At 47.3% G+C, this 14,977-nt stretch overlaps 1 protein-coding gene across 1 annotated transcript in view; it reads left to right on the top strand.

Annotated features, from left to right (window-relative positions):
- ADPRM (ADP-ribose/CDP-alcohol diphosphatase, manganese dependent) overlaps positions 1-14,977 on the top strand; it is a 144,783-nt gene that overhangs the window by 110,396 nt on the left and 19,410 nt on the right. The window lies entirely within an intron of this gene.

Genomic DNA, 14,977 nt, shown 5'->3' with positions numbered 1-14,977 from the left:
TGTGTCTGCACAGGGCCGGGCTGATGAGTTCTGGTCTAGCCATATACAAGTTCCCAGGTCCCTTTGCAGAGTCCTGTGTGTGTGGCTCTAGTCCACCATGGACAGCACTAAAATTTCTGCATGCTGGAAAATCCTTTGGTTCTGAGTCAACCGGCATGACTGGTCAATGCAGTCCCATCTAACACGCTGGGTCAAAGAGCAGCAGATGTCAAAGAGCAGCAGATCACAAAGAAAGCTTCCCCTTCTACCCCACTTCTGGTCAGCAGCAGATAACAAAGAAAGCTTCCCCTTCTACCCCACTTCTAGTCGGCAGCAGATAACAAAGAAAGCTTCCCCTTCTACCCCACTTCTGGTCAGCCTCACTTGACATAGACATCGAACATCCAGGGAAATGCTGATTCCTTAGGTTCTGGATCTACTCAAGATTTTCAGTACAGTTGTCCCTTGTCTGTGGGGGATGGGCTCCAGGACCTCTGGGGCTACCAGAATCTGCAGATGCTCAAATTCCTTATATAGAACCTATGTGCAGCTGGGTGCAGTGACTCAAGCCTGTAATCCTGGAGCTTTGAGAGGCCGAGGCGGGCGGATTGCTTGAGCTCAGGAGTTTGAGACCAGCCTGGGCAACATAGGGATATCCCGTCTCCACAAAAAACACAAAAATTGGCCAGGTGTGGTGATGTATGCCTGTAGTCCTAGCTACTCAGGAGGCTGAGGCAAGAGGATTGCTTGAGCCCCGGAGGTCAAGGCTGCAGCAGTGAGCTGTGATTATGCCACTGCACTCCAGCCTGGAAAACAGAGTGAGGGAGATCCTGTCTCAAAAAAACAACGACAAAAAAAACAAAAAAACACTTAGGTACATCCTCCTGTATGCTTTAAATCATCTCTAGATGACTTATAATACCTAATATGATGTAAATGCTATGTAAATAGTTGTTATTCATGTTTTTATTCATGTTTTTTATTGTATTATTATTTATATTTGTGGTTTTTCTGAATATTTTAGGTTCATGGTTGGTTGAATCTACAGACATGGAACCCCCAGATACAGAGGGATGACTGTATTACTATTTTTGCACACACAAACACACTCACGCGTTTCCGGCTAAAATACTATGCCCTATTTACGAGCAAAAGGAAGAAAATTGAAACCATTTGCTATTTCAGTATCCAGAGCTAATTAGCATGAACTCCTTGGGACGCATCCTGCAGAACCATAAACATCCTTCTTCCTTACAGAAATAGGCCACATTGTACTCTCAGTTCCATGGTCTTCGTTCCCTCTCATAATACCTGGCCATTCTGGCAAATGGCTAACCATGACCCCGCTCCAGGTGACTGGCCAGGCTGTGAAGTGCCCCTCCACCTCTGCCCCTGTGTATCTTTCTTACTCTTGTTTCCCAGAGTTACCACTCCTGGGTGTTGAGGCAGCCTCAGTATTTGCACAGCTGGGAGAGACCTACTGTGACGTTTGATGCAAAGCCAGGTGAGTCTGGAGCCCTGGAGGGGGCAGGCTAGAAAGAAAAGAAGGGAGATGAAAGTGAGTGAGGAGGGTGGCCCCAAGTGTGGGAACCAGAAACTGCCTGGGCGGAGGCAGGCGTGGACCAGGGGCAGGTGATCAGAGAGCAGTTTGCTGCACCCCCGTTAGCAAGAAGAACACCACCCTCTTCTTCTCACGGAGATCCTTTGGGACTTGTTCATTTGCCAAGGCTGGATCCACAGCTGGAAACAGCTGCAGGCTTTGCCAGGGCTGCCGTAACAAAACAGCACAGCGCGGTGGCTCGAACAACAGAAATGTGTCATCTCCCAGTTCTGGAACCTGGAAGTCTTGAGATCAGGGTGTCTCCAGGGTTGGTTCCCTTGAGGGCTGTGAGGGAGAATGGGGTCCAGGCCTCAGCCCTAGCTCTGGGTGGCTTGCTGGCCATCTGTGACGTTCCTTGCCTTGTAGATGCACCACTTCGATCTTCGCCTTTATCTTCACATGGCGTTCTCCCTGTGAGCATGTCTGTGTCCACATTTCCCCTGTTATAAGAAGCACCATCCTGCTCCAGTATGAACTCATCCTAACTAATTAGGTCTGCAAAGATCTACTTCCAAATAAAGTCCCAGTCTGAGTTACTAGGGGTTAGGATTTCAGCATATGAATTGGGAGGACAGAATTCAAACACAGCCCATAGCAATAGCTAAAAGGTTTGTTTGTTTATTTGGACATCCTTTGATTTCCAGCTGTAGTATAGATAGAAAATTTAGACTCTCAAACCAAGTTTTCAGAAAAAAACATAATTGCAAAGTCAGATCCCGATTGAAGGTGGCCCACCATGCCACCAGGCACGGGGACAAATGCTTCAACCCCTCCCGGTCTCCTCTGGGGACACGGAGATGCTGTTGGCTCTGTCTGTGTCCCTGGGCGAGAGGCTGAGAAGGTGCGGTCTTCTCACCCTGCTTGGGTTCTGGCTGCTGTTCCCTCTGTTCACCAAGCCAAGGTGCTCATTCTCCATGAGCAGGTAACCCTAAGTGACCCCTACACATTTCGAAGTTTGAGCTGAAGTGGGATTTAAATTGAACCAATATTATTAGCACCAACTATGGGTCAGGCAGCAGGATCAAGATCAAGTGTGATCTTGATCTTGACCGAACATCACAGAGATAACATGCTAAGAGTGGAGGCAATAATTAACACATGAATGATATGATTTCAGATTATATTGCAATTTAATAATTTCCGAAAAAATTGCAAAAACAGGGAAGTATAAGACAGTAGGCATCTGTTATACTCCTCTAGACATTTGCTTTCTGAACCATAACACGGTGTGGGAGGCACAGGCAGATGCCTAGGCCCTGGCCTGCAACTTCCAATTTTGTCACTGAGGGCCCCTCTGCCTCTCTCCTTCTGAGATTTTGCTGGGCTGTTGGGGCTGCAGCCACCCCTGTGCCTCTGAGAGGTTTGTCTTTCTGCTGCTGCCTCACAGCTCTGCCCCTTCTCGGCAACTGAGACCTTGTCACTCCCTTGGCAAAGTCATCATGATTTGTCATCTGTGATGTCACCAGATGACAGCTTCTCCATGACCTGGATCCTAAATGGCAGGCGACTGAGACCAGGATGGACTAGTCAGGTGCTCAGCTGACCCAGTGTCACAGATCCCAGACCTGACTCCATGAATGACAAAGGCCCAGTCACCTTCTGGGTGGCAGGTTCAGATGTTGGGCGGGTCTAGCCATGCCAGCCTGTTCATTAGGCCTGCTTGCCTTTTCATGGTGCAGAGCTTAGTAAAGTGCCCAGCTGTGCCACTCACCTGCTGTGTGACCTTGAGCAAGTCACTTACCTTCTCTGTGCTTCAATTTCCTCACAGGGTTACTGTGAGGCTTAAGTGAGTTCATGGGTGTAAAGTGCTTAGAACCCGCACTCTGTAAACAGGGGCAAGTGTTATTGTTGTGGTTGCCACTGGGAATCTTTACATTTCTGCCATGATGCTTATGTAAGGAAAACCCCAGGTTGGAAGGCATCCACCCATGACTCTCTGACACCATCATTTTCTCCCCTTTGCCAACCTCGGCTTCACTTGGTTGCAGCTGCCCGTCCCTTGGCCTCCCCACACTACCCTCGCTAAATCTATTAGGACGTGCAGTGCTGTCTCACCCTTCTTAGATGGGTATAAATCCTTTATTTTCATGAAATCCTCTTCCCAGACCCATTTTATCTTTCAGATCCCTTACCTCTACCAAAGAGGCTCTTTATCTTCATCATCCTCAAATCCCTCAACGCTCCCTACTCTCGTAATCCAGTGTTTATCAAGCCTGACTTACTGCATAAGTGTAACATTCCCTGCAATCTACGTCTCTTATTATAGAATATTACGTTTGTTTGTTAATATTGTATTATTTTGTTAATTTTTAAAAATGGATTTGTTGTCTCTACTAAAAAAATACAAAAAAATTAGCCAGGCGTGGTGGCAGGTGCCTGTAGTCCAAGCTACTCAGGAGGCTGAGGCAGGAGAATGGCATGAACCTGGGGGGCGGAGCTTGCAGTGAGCCGAGATTGCGCCACTGCACTCCAGCCTGGGCGACAAAGCAAGACTCTGTCTCAAAAAAAAAAATGTATTTGTTAAAACTACACTTACTGTCACCATCAGTGAAAAACTGGTGTGACTTAGATAGAAAGTACTTGGAAATAAATACACTGAACACAAAACAATTGTAATTAAATCAGACCAGGGGTACTCAAACGTTTTCTGTATTGGACCCGATAGTAAACGTTTGGGGCTTTGCAGGGAATCCTGTTGATCTCTGTTACAAGCATTTAACACTGCCATTGTAGTGTGATATGGTTTGGCTTTGTGTCCCGACCCAAATCTCATCTCAAATTATAATCCACATAATTCTCATTATCCCCACCTGTCAAGGGAGAGACCAGGTAGAGGTAATTAGATCATTGGGGTGGTTTCCCCCATGCTGTTCTGGTGATAGTGAGTTCTCACGAGATCTAAGGGGTTCATCTACCTTTGCTGGGCACTTCTCCTTCCTGCCGCCTTGTGAAGAAGGTGCCTTACTTTCCCTTCCCCTTCTACCATGATTGTAAGTTTCCTGAGGCCTCCCCAGCCATGCTGAGCTGTGAGTCAATTAAACCTCTTTCCTTTATAAATTACCCAGGCTTGGGTGTGTCTTTATAGCAGTATGAAAACGGACTACTGCATGGTGAAAGAGCCAGAGATGATATGTAAATGAATGAGTGTGGCTGCATTCCAGTAAAACTTTACTGTAATCCCAGCACTTTGGGAGGCTGAGGTGGGCAGATCACCTGAGGTCAGGAGTTTGAAACCAGCCTGTCCAACATGGTGAAACCTTGTCTACTAAAAATACAAAAAATAACTGGGTGTGGTTGCCCATGCCTGTAGTCCCAGCTATTCAAGAGGCTGAGGCAGGAGAATCGCTTGAACCAGAGAGGTGGAGGTTGCAGTAAGCCGAGATCGCACCACTGCACTCCAGCCTGGATGACAGAGGGAGACTCCATCTCCAACAAAACAAAACAAAACAAAACAAAACAAAACAAAACACCTTTACTTACAAAACCAGGCAGTAGGCCAGATTTGCTGATTTCCAAACTAGACATTATTGCCTACTGAAATTGCTCTCTTTCTCAAATAAAGACCCAAGACTCACAAAGTTTAGAGAGGTACATAAAACATAATAGCACCAACCAGTGGCTTTGTCTTGGAAGTCATAGGAAAGATTGAATGAAAATTGAAATGGCTATGCCTTTTGATGTGAGCCTGTGTGCCAACTGAAATCCCTTCCAATACTGCCAGGGATATAGTGCCAGAATTTGGAAAAATGTTGACTCTGATCAATGCTCTCCAATCGGTCTTCATTTACTCCTCCTTTTTCTCAGGGTGGGACTTAGGGTCAGTATTTTCAGAAATGTATTCACTCTTATCTTAGTGACCCCTGACAATTTTCAGAGCTCTTCATTCCTCCTCTGTTAGGCTACCATAGGGTCTTATAAGAATTCCCCAAAGTGCGCTGCCTGGACCTCTGTAATCCATGCTCGAGGACCCTCCCTCCAGCTCAGGAAACTCTAGCCCTCTTTTCTGTTTTTCCTATCTTATTCCCCACTGGGCTGACCTAAACCTTCATGACTCCCATCCAGATCTCAAAAGCATCCTCCCATTACCACCTCCTTGCTGCTCTTCACCTTCCTTCTCTGCAGGTTGGTAACCTTGCCCCCTTTCAGCAGATAATAATAATATTTCCATGCATTTGTGTTGCAATTTATGTACAATGGACATCAATTTACATCCAGCGTCTCCTTGTCCTCCCTACAGCCCTGTTCCTCTTCCAGAGTTGAAAGCTGTTAAGAGAGTTGCCTAGGTTCAGCCAGCAAGTAGGTAACAGAGCTGCAATTAGAACCTGGTCCTGTTGTCTAATGGGCATTAAATACAAATACCACTCTTCTCCCTTTCCTGTTCCCCACCCTTGTGCCAGTTGTTGCCCAAATCTTCAGAGAATCAAGTTAGTTTCTTTCTTATTCCCATTTAATTAATTTTTTTTTTTTTGAGACGGAGTCTCACTCTATCTCCCAGGCCAGGCTGGAATGCAGTAGCACCATCTTGGCTCACTGCAACCTCCGCCTCTTGGGTTCAAGAGATTCTCCTGCCTCGGCCTCCTGAGTAGCTGGGATTACAGGCACATGCCACCACGCCTGGCTAATTTTTGTATTTTTAGTAGAGATGAGATTTCACCATGTTGGTCAGGCTGGTCTCAAACACCCGACTTCAGTTGAGTCGCCTGCCTTGGCGTCCTAAAGTGCTGAGATTAAGGCATGAGCCACTGTGCCTGGCCTTTAATTAATTTTTTAATTAAAAATTATTTATTTTAATTGTAGAAAATGTATGTGACATAACAATTTGCTGCCTTAACCATTTTTAAGTGTACAGTTCAGTGGCATTAAGTACATTCACTTTGTGCCACTATCGCCACCATCCACCTCCAGAACATTTTTATTGTCCTGAAATGAAGCTCTGTGCCCATTACATACTAACCCCCCAGACTCCCTTTCCATAAGCCCCTGCAACCTCCATTCTGCTTTCCGTCTCTATGAGTTTGACTACTCTACCTACCTCATGTAAATGAAACCATACTGTACTTGTCCTTTGGTAACTGGCTTCTTTTTCTCAGCATAGAGTCCTCAAGGTTCATCCACGTTATAGCATGTGTCAGAATTTTCTTCCTTTTAGGGCTAAATAATGCTCCATTGCATGTATTTACCACATTTTATGTATCCATTCACCTGTGGATGGACACTGTGGTTGCTTCCACCTCTTGATTATTGTGAATGATGCTGCTATAACCATGGGCATAAAAATATCCATTTGAGTCTATGCTTTTGATTCCTTTGGGTATGAGTGTATATACCCAGAAGTAGAATTGCTGGATCATATGGTAATTCTATGTTTAATTTTTTTTTTTTTTTTTTTTTTTAGATGGACTTTCGCTCTGTTGCCCAGGCTGGAGTGCACTGGCACTATCTCGGTTCACTGCAGCTTCTGCCGCCAGGATTCAAGTGATTCTCCTGCCTCAGCCTCCTGAGTAGCGGGGATCACAGGTGTGCGCCACCAGGCTCAGCTAATTTTTGTATTTTTAGTAGAGACAGGGTTTCACCATGTTAGCCAGGCTGGTCTTGAACTCCTGACCTCAGGTGGTCCACCTGCCTCGGCCTCCCAAAGTTCTGGGATTCCAGGCATGAGCCACCATGCCCAGCCTATGTTTAATTTTTGGTGGAACCCATTCTCATTTGAGGATCCCATTCGCTTTCCACAGTGGCTGCACCATTTTACAATCCCATCAGTGGTCTAGGAGGGTTCTAGTCTCTTTATATCCTCACCAAAATTGGTTGTTTTCGGTTTTCTTGATAATAGTTATCTTATCCTAAAGTGAAAACTGCATTCCTATTTACTTTTATAGTAGTCCTCGTTACATTGATTCAAGTAGTTTGTTTAGTTCTCTGCCCCCCTCATGAGGCTGGGCATCCCTTTCAGTACAAGCATCCCTGCCTTCTCCTTGGTAGCCCAGCACCTGGTGTTCATTGAGTAGATTCATTCTTTATAATTCCTGGGACATTCCCAGTTTATTGGAAAAGCTGAGGCTGCTTCACCAAATCTCCCCAACTCTACTCAGCTCTACTCAGAGTGCCTCTGTGTTGTTCCTCTCTTCCTTCCTCCCATTTCTGGGGAAGTAGTCTCCCACTACCTCCTATCAAAGCAAATTTCTTCCACAATAATACCTTGAAGTCCTATGACGCAGGGAAATCCAGTGCTTCAGTGGTCTACTGTGAATGTGGGTTCCTTCCACACCCGTTTATTTTTGCTGCCTGTTTCTGCTGACACTCAGCTCCAAGTTCATTGCTGGGCACTTTGTACAAGGTGTTGAGACGGAAATCCTGAAGCATCACCACCACGAGAGTAGCTGGGTTAGGTACTAAAGCTGATCTTTCTGTCGCCATTTTCTGGCATCACTGGATTGCCCCAGGAGCAATCAGGTGCAAAGCCTGCTTGCAAAGTTCCAGAGTTAAACTGCCAGAGGTCTTAGCTGTCACCCCCTTCTTCCTGTAGCCAGGCCCAGGGCCAAGTTCCAGAGGCCCTGCCCAGGCAGCTCCACCCACAGCTTCAGAGCCAGAGCTTCAGGCCTAACTGCCTCTCCAGCCATGACCTCCTCCTGGAGCTGGGGTTCAGCACTCCTGAGCTGCCGAGACATCTTTAAAGATGTGCAAAGCCACGTATAAGCGAGCAAGAGGAATATGGTGCTTGCCTTCAGGGAGCTTAAAGTGGGGTGAGGGAGGAAGAGAAAGGGCAGTGGAAATGCAGACGTGAACTAATCTTGCAAATTAACATGTAAATATGACAGAGATCAGAGATCAGCCGTTGGAGGTGAAGGACCATGATCTATGAGAATGTGATAAAGAGGACACTGATGAAAGCTTCCCTGAGGCTCTGCTGTTGGAACTGAGATTCAAAGGATGAGCAGGCAAGGCCAGGGAAAGAGGTGTGAAGAGGCTCCCAGGTAAGGCAGGAGTATATGAAAGCACTGATGGTGGTAGATGGCCCTGCCGTGTGGCTGGGACAGAGAGGAGGAAGGGGTAAAAGTCGTGCTAACATCTTTCTCCTAGGAGTGTTGGGAAGCTGCTGGACAGTTTTAATCAGTAGGGGATGTGATCCACATTTTATTTTTTATATTTTAAATTAAAAAAAATTTTTACTTGGCCTGGCACAGTGGCTCACGTCTGTAATCCCAGCACTTTGGGAGGCCGAGGCAGGTGGATCACGAGGTTAGGAGATCAAGACTAGCCTGACCAACATGGTGAAACCCTGTCTCTACTAAAAATACAAAAACTAGCCAGGCATGTTGGCACATGCCTGTAATCCCAGCTACTTGGGTGGCTGAGGCAGGAGAACCGCTTGAACCTGGGAGGCAGAGGTTGTGGTGAGCCGAGATCACACCACTGCATTCCAGCCTGGGTGACAGAGTGAGACTCCGTCTCAAAAAAATTTTTTTTTTTTAAATTTTACTTTAAGTTTTGGGATACATTTGACCCAGAAATCCCATTACTGAGTATATACCCAAAGGATTATAAATCATTCTACTATAAAGACACATGTACATGTATGTTTATTGCAGCACTAATAGCAAAGACTTGGAACCCACCCAAGCAATCCATATCTTTTTAAGCAGGCTGCTGTACAGAGAACGGATTGGAAGGGGCTGAGATCAGAGGGGAGTGTGGCAAGCAGCAAGCACAGTTGCAGCTGAGCCGATAGGAGGAAGGTGAGGACAGTGAAGACACCTCTCTTTCCACAGAGGTGGATCAATTTGAGAGCCTGCAGGGGAGTGAAGTCAACAGAACACAGTGGTGGATGCAATGTGGGATGAGGGAAAGGGAATGGGTCATTGTGGACTACTAGCCTTCTGTTTCGCAAAGCTGGGTGCTAATGGTGCCTCCTGAGACACTTTTCATCAGATCTACCCTCTTAACAAAGTTTTAAGTACACAATACACCGTGCTGTAGAGCATATTTGTAGAATTTATTCATTTTGTAGAACTACAACTTCACTGTATTTTGATTTACAAACTTGATTTAAAAGCTACTAGACATTATAAGAAATTAGAAAAAAAAAAAAAAAAAACAGAACACGCTTCAGCCATGTGAACCAAAGAGATTGGGAAGAACAACCAAGAGAGAGGCATTACCCAACAGGGCTGTGAGTCAGAGCAACATGGTGGACCGACAAGGCTCATCCGGCAGCGTGGAGAGGAGAGAGGGGAGGTAGAAAGAGGTGAGATGTGGTCTCCAACTCACACTGCTTGCCTTCTCTCTGCAGGGAGCCTCTCTGCCCTTGTTTTCCCCTTCCCTCTTCTGGAATGTTCTATCCGAGATCTTCATGTGGCTACCTCCTCTTCATTCAGGTCTGAGCACAAATGCTCCCTCTCCAGAGAGGCCTCCTGCAGCCAGATTCCTAAGTAGCCCACGCTCATCTCTCTCATTCACCGGGTTTCTCAGCTGCACAGCCCTCATCATTCTCCGACAGCATCTTCCTCATTTGATGGTGTCCTTGTTTGTGGCCTGTCTGCTCCTGGCAGGGGGAGGTTCTAGAATGCAGGAACTTTTGTCCGTTTTGTTCACACCCTTCTTCTCCCCAGGGCCCAGCTCCGCACTGAGGCCACGTGCTCCGGTGCTCTGTAGCTACTGACTGAGTGGATGAATGGAACAGTGTTGTCTTTCAGAGGCCTTATGGGAAAAGGCTTTGTAAGCCATCCCATGCCTTTCCCACATCGGCGTCAGCCTCAAGCCCTGGCCACCCCTTCCTCCTCCAGATTTAGCAGCCACTCCTCATTCTCCAGCAGCTCACGTGGCCTCCAGCCATGCCTACCTTGGCCTGTCTCTTCTCACACACACAGGCTCTCCCAGGGGCCAGCCCCACTCCCTTTCATCTGTTTGTTGGGGTGAACCTGAAAGCAGCTGCTCTGGCCTTGACCATGGGTCATGCCTGGTGCCAGTTGCTAGTCTGGTTTCCCTGCCTGTCCCAGAAAGCAGCCACGCCCTCTTCCCTGGGGGATGGCAATTCCTGCAGGCACATTCCACTGGCCTCTTCTTCCCTCTTGCCCATGCATAGGCACCAGGGGAGTTTGGGAATTGCTCCCAGAATTATTTACTTGAAGTTCTTACCTGACTTTTGTGAGGTTCTTACTTGGATTCTGAGCAAAATTCTAAGTAAAAGTGTGCATGTGCAAATTAGTCTGGGTCTTAAGAGGATCTCTAGTAATTGCAGTAATGTTACGGGTAAGACCCTGCACTTGGTTGCCAAAATGTTGTAGCCTTTGTTTGAAATCAGATATCTATGTCCTACCTGAAAGAGTCTATATATGGTTTTACATGTTCAAACATAAGCTATTTTTCCCGATGATTTGGGAATTCTTGCATTATGGTTGTAGCCTGAGATTCTCTCTTCTTATGACAAAGATAATAACAACATCTGCATTTTACTGAATACCTACTGTTTTAGTCGGTTCAGGCTACTGTTACAGTTCAGGCTGCTATGGCCTGAGTGGCTTATATTATAGGCAACAGTCATTTATTTCTCACATTTCTGGAGGCTGGAAGTTCAAGATCAGGGAGCCAGCTTGGCTGGGGTTTGGTGAGGGCCCTCTTCCAGGTTGTAGTAAGTTACTCAGGGTCAAAGAGCTGGGGAGCCCAGAGAGGGTGTGAGACCTGGTGGGCCGCCTCCAGAGTTGACTCTTTTTTTTTTTTTTTTTTGAGACAGAGTCTCTCTCTGTTGCTCAGGCTGGAGTGCAGTGGCGTGATCTCAGCTCACTGCAACCTCTGCCTCCCAGGTTCAAGTGATTCTCCTGCCTCAGCCTCCCAAGTAGCTGGGATTACAGGTGCACACCACCACACCCAGCTAATTTTTGTATTTTTAGTAGAGATGGGGGTTTCACCATGTTGGCCAGGATGGTGTCGATCTCCTGACCTCGTGATCCACCTGCCTCGGCCTCCCAAAGTGCTGGGATTACAGGTGTGAGCCACTGCGCCCGGCCCAGAGTCAACTCTTAAACATACATGATGCTGTATATTCAGTAAGGTTAGGTAATCTTAATTTTGACAACGGCAGAGATTGAGACCTCGAAGAGACAGAGAGAGCAGTGTCTCCTCCAATACAATTCCTCCCCACCACCCTCTTTCACCCACCCCTGCCTCAGCTCTTAGAAGGGCTGGGCCAGCCTGAGAGGCCACTGAGAAAGCTGGGTGCCCCGTGTGAACCCCACTCTTCCCTGTCTACCACCTGGATGTCTAGTGTGAGAAAGTTCCTGCAGCCTCAGAGATGGGAGGGGAAGAGGACTGGAACCATCAAATTCATGATGCTTTGACTTTTTTCTCTATTTTCTCTTTCCTTAGAGACTTGAAGAATGCTTTGAAATAGATGACAGCCAAATATAAAATGTCATTGATTCAGAACTTACTTATGAGAGTCTTTGCTCTAAGTATATCAGTTCAGGACCTAATCAAATCATATTCAAAACTCAGAAGAAGAAAATAACTTCTCCGTCATGTCACCTAAATAGGAATTGCAGTTGGCTGCAAGTAACAGACCCAAAATAATGGTGACTTAAATAAGATAAAGTTTTATGTTTATCTTCTGTAAGAGAAGCCTGGGGTTGGGCAGTCCAGTTGCTCCCTGGATGTCATGAAGGTCACAGGCCTCTTATAACTTTCTGCTCTACCCTCCTTGACAATGGATTTTATTCTCAAGGTCAGTTAGTGGTCCCAGGATGGCAGCTGCAGCTCCAGCCATTGGGTCTGCATCCAAAGAAGCAAGGGTGAAGGGACAGCAGCATCTGGCAGGTGAAGAGCTTGTGGCAGACGGAGAGCTTTTTTGGCCGCCACCTAAGGATTTCCAGACACATCTCATTGGTCAACCGTTGTCATGAGGGAGGCTGGGGAATCCAGGAAGGATCATACTTTAGCCGGGCATATTGCTGCCTTCAAAAAAACTAGAGATTTTATTACCAAAGAAGATGGGGGAAAAGGATATTGAATAGGCAAGTAGTCATCTCTGACGTTTCCTCCAGAAAACCAGATTTCTGGCTTGGGCAATTGGCTAAATGGTACTGAATGGTGGTGTCGTTTCCTGAGACAGGTGACACAGAAGAAGGAAGAGGAGGAATTCAGTCTGAGGCAGGTTGAGTATACACTGCTGGAGGCATTAAGGTGAAGGTTTTTGTCATAGGCAGAACAATGGCCCCCTAAAGATGTCCAAATCCAGGTCCCTGGAATTTGTGAGTAGGTTACCACACATGGCCAAAGGGACATTGAGTTGTGATTAAGGGGTGTTATGGGCTGAACTGCATTGCCCCCAAATTCATATATTAAAATTTGAATCCCCAGCACCTCAGAATTGGACTGTATTTAGAGACAGAGTGTTTAAAGAGGTCATTAAGTTAATGTCATAAGGGTGGGCCCTAATCAAATCTGCCTGGTGTCCCTATAAGAAGATGAGATTAGGGAACAGACACATACTGAGAAAGGACCACGTGGACACATAGGGAGAACATGGCCATCTGCAAGGCAAACAGAGAGTCCGCAGAAGAAACCAAACCTGCTGACACCTTGCTCTCAGACTTCCGGCCCCTATGTGAGAAAACAAATTTCTGGTGTTTAAGCCATCCAGTCATGGCACTTTGTTATGGCAGCCCGAGCAGACTCATAAAAGGATTTTGAGATTGGGGGATTATCCTGGGCTATCCAGGAGGGCCCAGCGTAAGGTCTCAATATAAGTGCTCAATATACAGCATCACATAGGGGTCCTTATAAATGAAAGACGGAGGCAGGAGTGTCAGATAAAAGCTCTGATGACATAAGAATGCCAGCCGTCTTCTGTGGACGTTGGCTACAAATAGAGGTATGAATAGAATCAAAAGGGCATTGCTTTTTATAGGCTGGGGTCCTCCTACTAACCCATAGGCAGCTCCCAGTCCCTCTCCCTGCCATCTCCCCATTCCTTGCCTCTCGCCTCCAACCCCTGACGTGAACACCTATCATAGCTCCATTCTGGAGAGCTGGAAAGGCAGCCTGGGGCCAGACTGACTTGGGTAAACACCCTCTGTGCGTTCTGTCCTCCCTCTGTCTCCATCCTAACTGATGATCTCCTTGCTTCTCTCCTCTGGGGAGTCTCCTGATTGCTTTCTGAGATGAGAGCTCATCTTCCTCACAGCATCCCCAGTTTTGATGTCTGGTGCATGGCAGGTACTGGGGGCCTTGAAATGCTAGGCTAATAGCTACTCCTGAGGGAGGTATCAGAGACCATGTCTGAGAAAGGGATCAGAGGAAGAGAAGGGCCCCAAGCCCCAGGGAATGAGATGGGCAAAAGCTGCCAGAATAGAATCTGCTTCCCTTCTCTTTCAGGTCTTCCTCCCATGCAACCCCACAGGAAAAGGACTGTGATTGATGCTTACATTCCTTTATTGATTGAAAAAGACCCCAAAATGGTCTACATGATTATCAGAGGGGCCATTGGCCATCACTCCCTCCTCTCTGCAGTCACTTTGGTGGTTTTGCCAGAGAGCCCTGCTGCGTAGTGGGAGATTGTCTTATTTTGGAGGTGACTTTTACCTAAACTTCTTTCTCTTTGGAATCCGAGACCTGACTTGGAGAAGGCCTGAAATCTCTCTTTCCTGCACCTGTAGTCCACAGAAGTGAGCACTGTCCCTTAGCCATAGAGGACCCCCCGCCATGGAGACCAGGGGAAGCTGACTGCACAGAGCCAGGGCCCAGCTGGGCTGGTGGAGTGCCTGGAGCTCGGTGCAGGTCTGGATAGGAGGAAATGGCCAACAGGAACTGGCCCTCCTTGCAGGTGCTAGGAGCACAGGCTCAGGGCTCCGGGGATGGGGACGGAGGTAGGACCTGTGAGAGCAATCGTCTGCCCTGGTTTCTGCACGGGGCTTCTTTCCAGGACCTGGTGTAGTAGGGTCAAGGCCCTTCAGTGACCAAGCTCAAGGCCCTTCAGTGACTCCTGTCTAGTCTTGAGAGATAGAGGGAGGGTCTTTTGAGAATGAAGGAACAGAGCAAGTGGCCTCTAAAACACCTCTGCCTGCGGGAGGACCTGGTGCTCAGCAGCTCCTCTCTGGAGAAGTGGTATTGGGTCTTTTTTGTTTTTTTGCGATGGAGTCTCTATCTGTTGCCTAGGCTGGAGTGCAGTGGCACGATCTTGGCTCACTGCAGACTCTGCCTCCAGGGGTCAAGCGATTCTTCTGCCTCAGCCTCCCAAGTAGCTGGGATTACAGGTGCTTGCTACCACGCCCTGCTAATTTTTGTATTTTTGGTAGACACGGGGTTTCACCATGTTGGCCAGCCTGGTCTTGAACGCCTGACCTCAAGGCATCTGCCCTCCTCGGCATCCCTCAGTGCTGGGATTACGGGTGTGAGCCTCCACGCCCA

The sequence above is a fragment of the Symphalangus syndactylus genome, chromosome 20 (genome assembly GCF_028878055.3).
Source record: "Symphalangus syndactylus isolate Jambi chromosome 20, NHGRI_mSymSyn1-v2.1_pri, whole genome shotgun sequence".
NCBI classification, from domain to species: domain Eukaryota; kingdom Metazoa; phylum Chordata; class Mammalia; order Primates; family Hylobatidae; genus Symphalangus; species Symphalangus syndactylus.
Note: the sequence above shows the minus strand (reverse complement) of the source record. Positions and strands in the feature narration are given on the sequence as shown.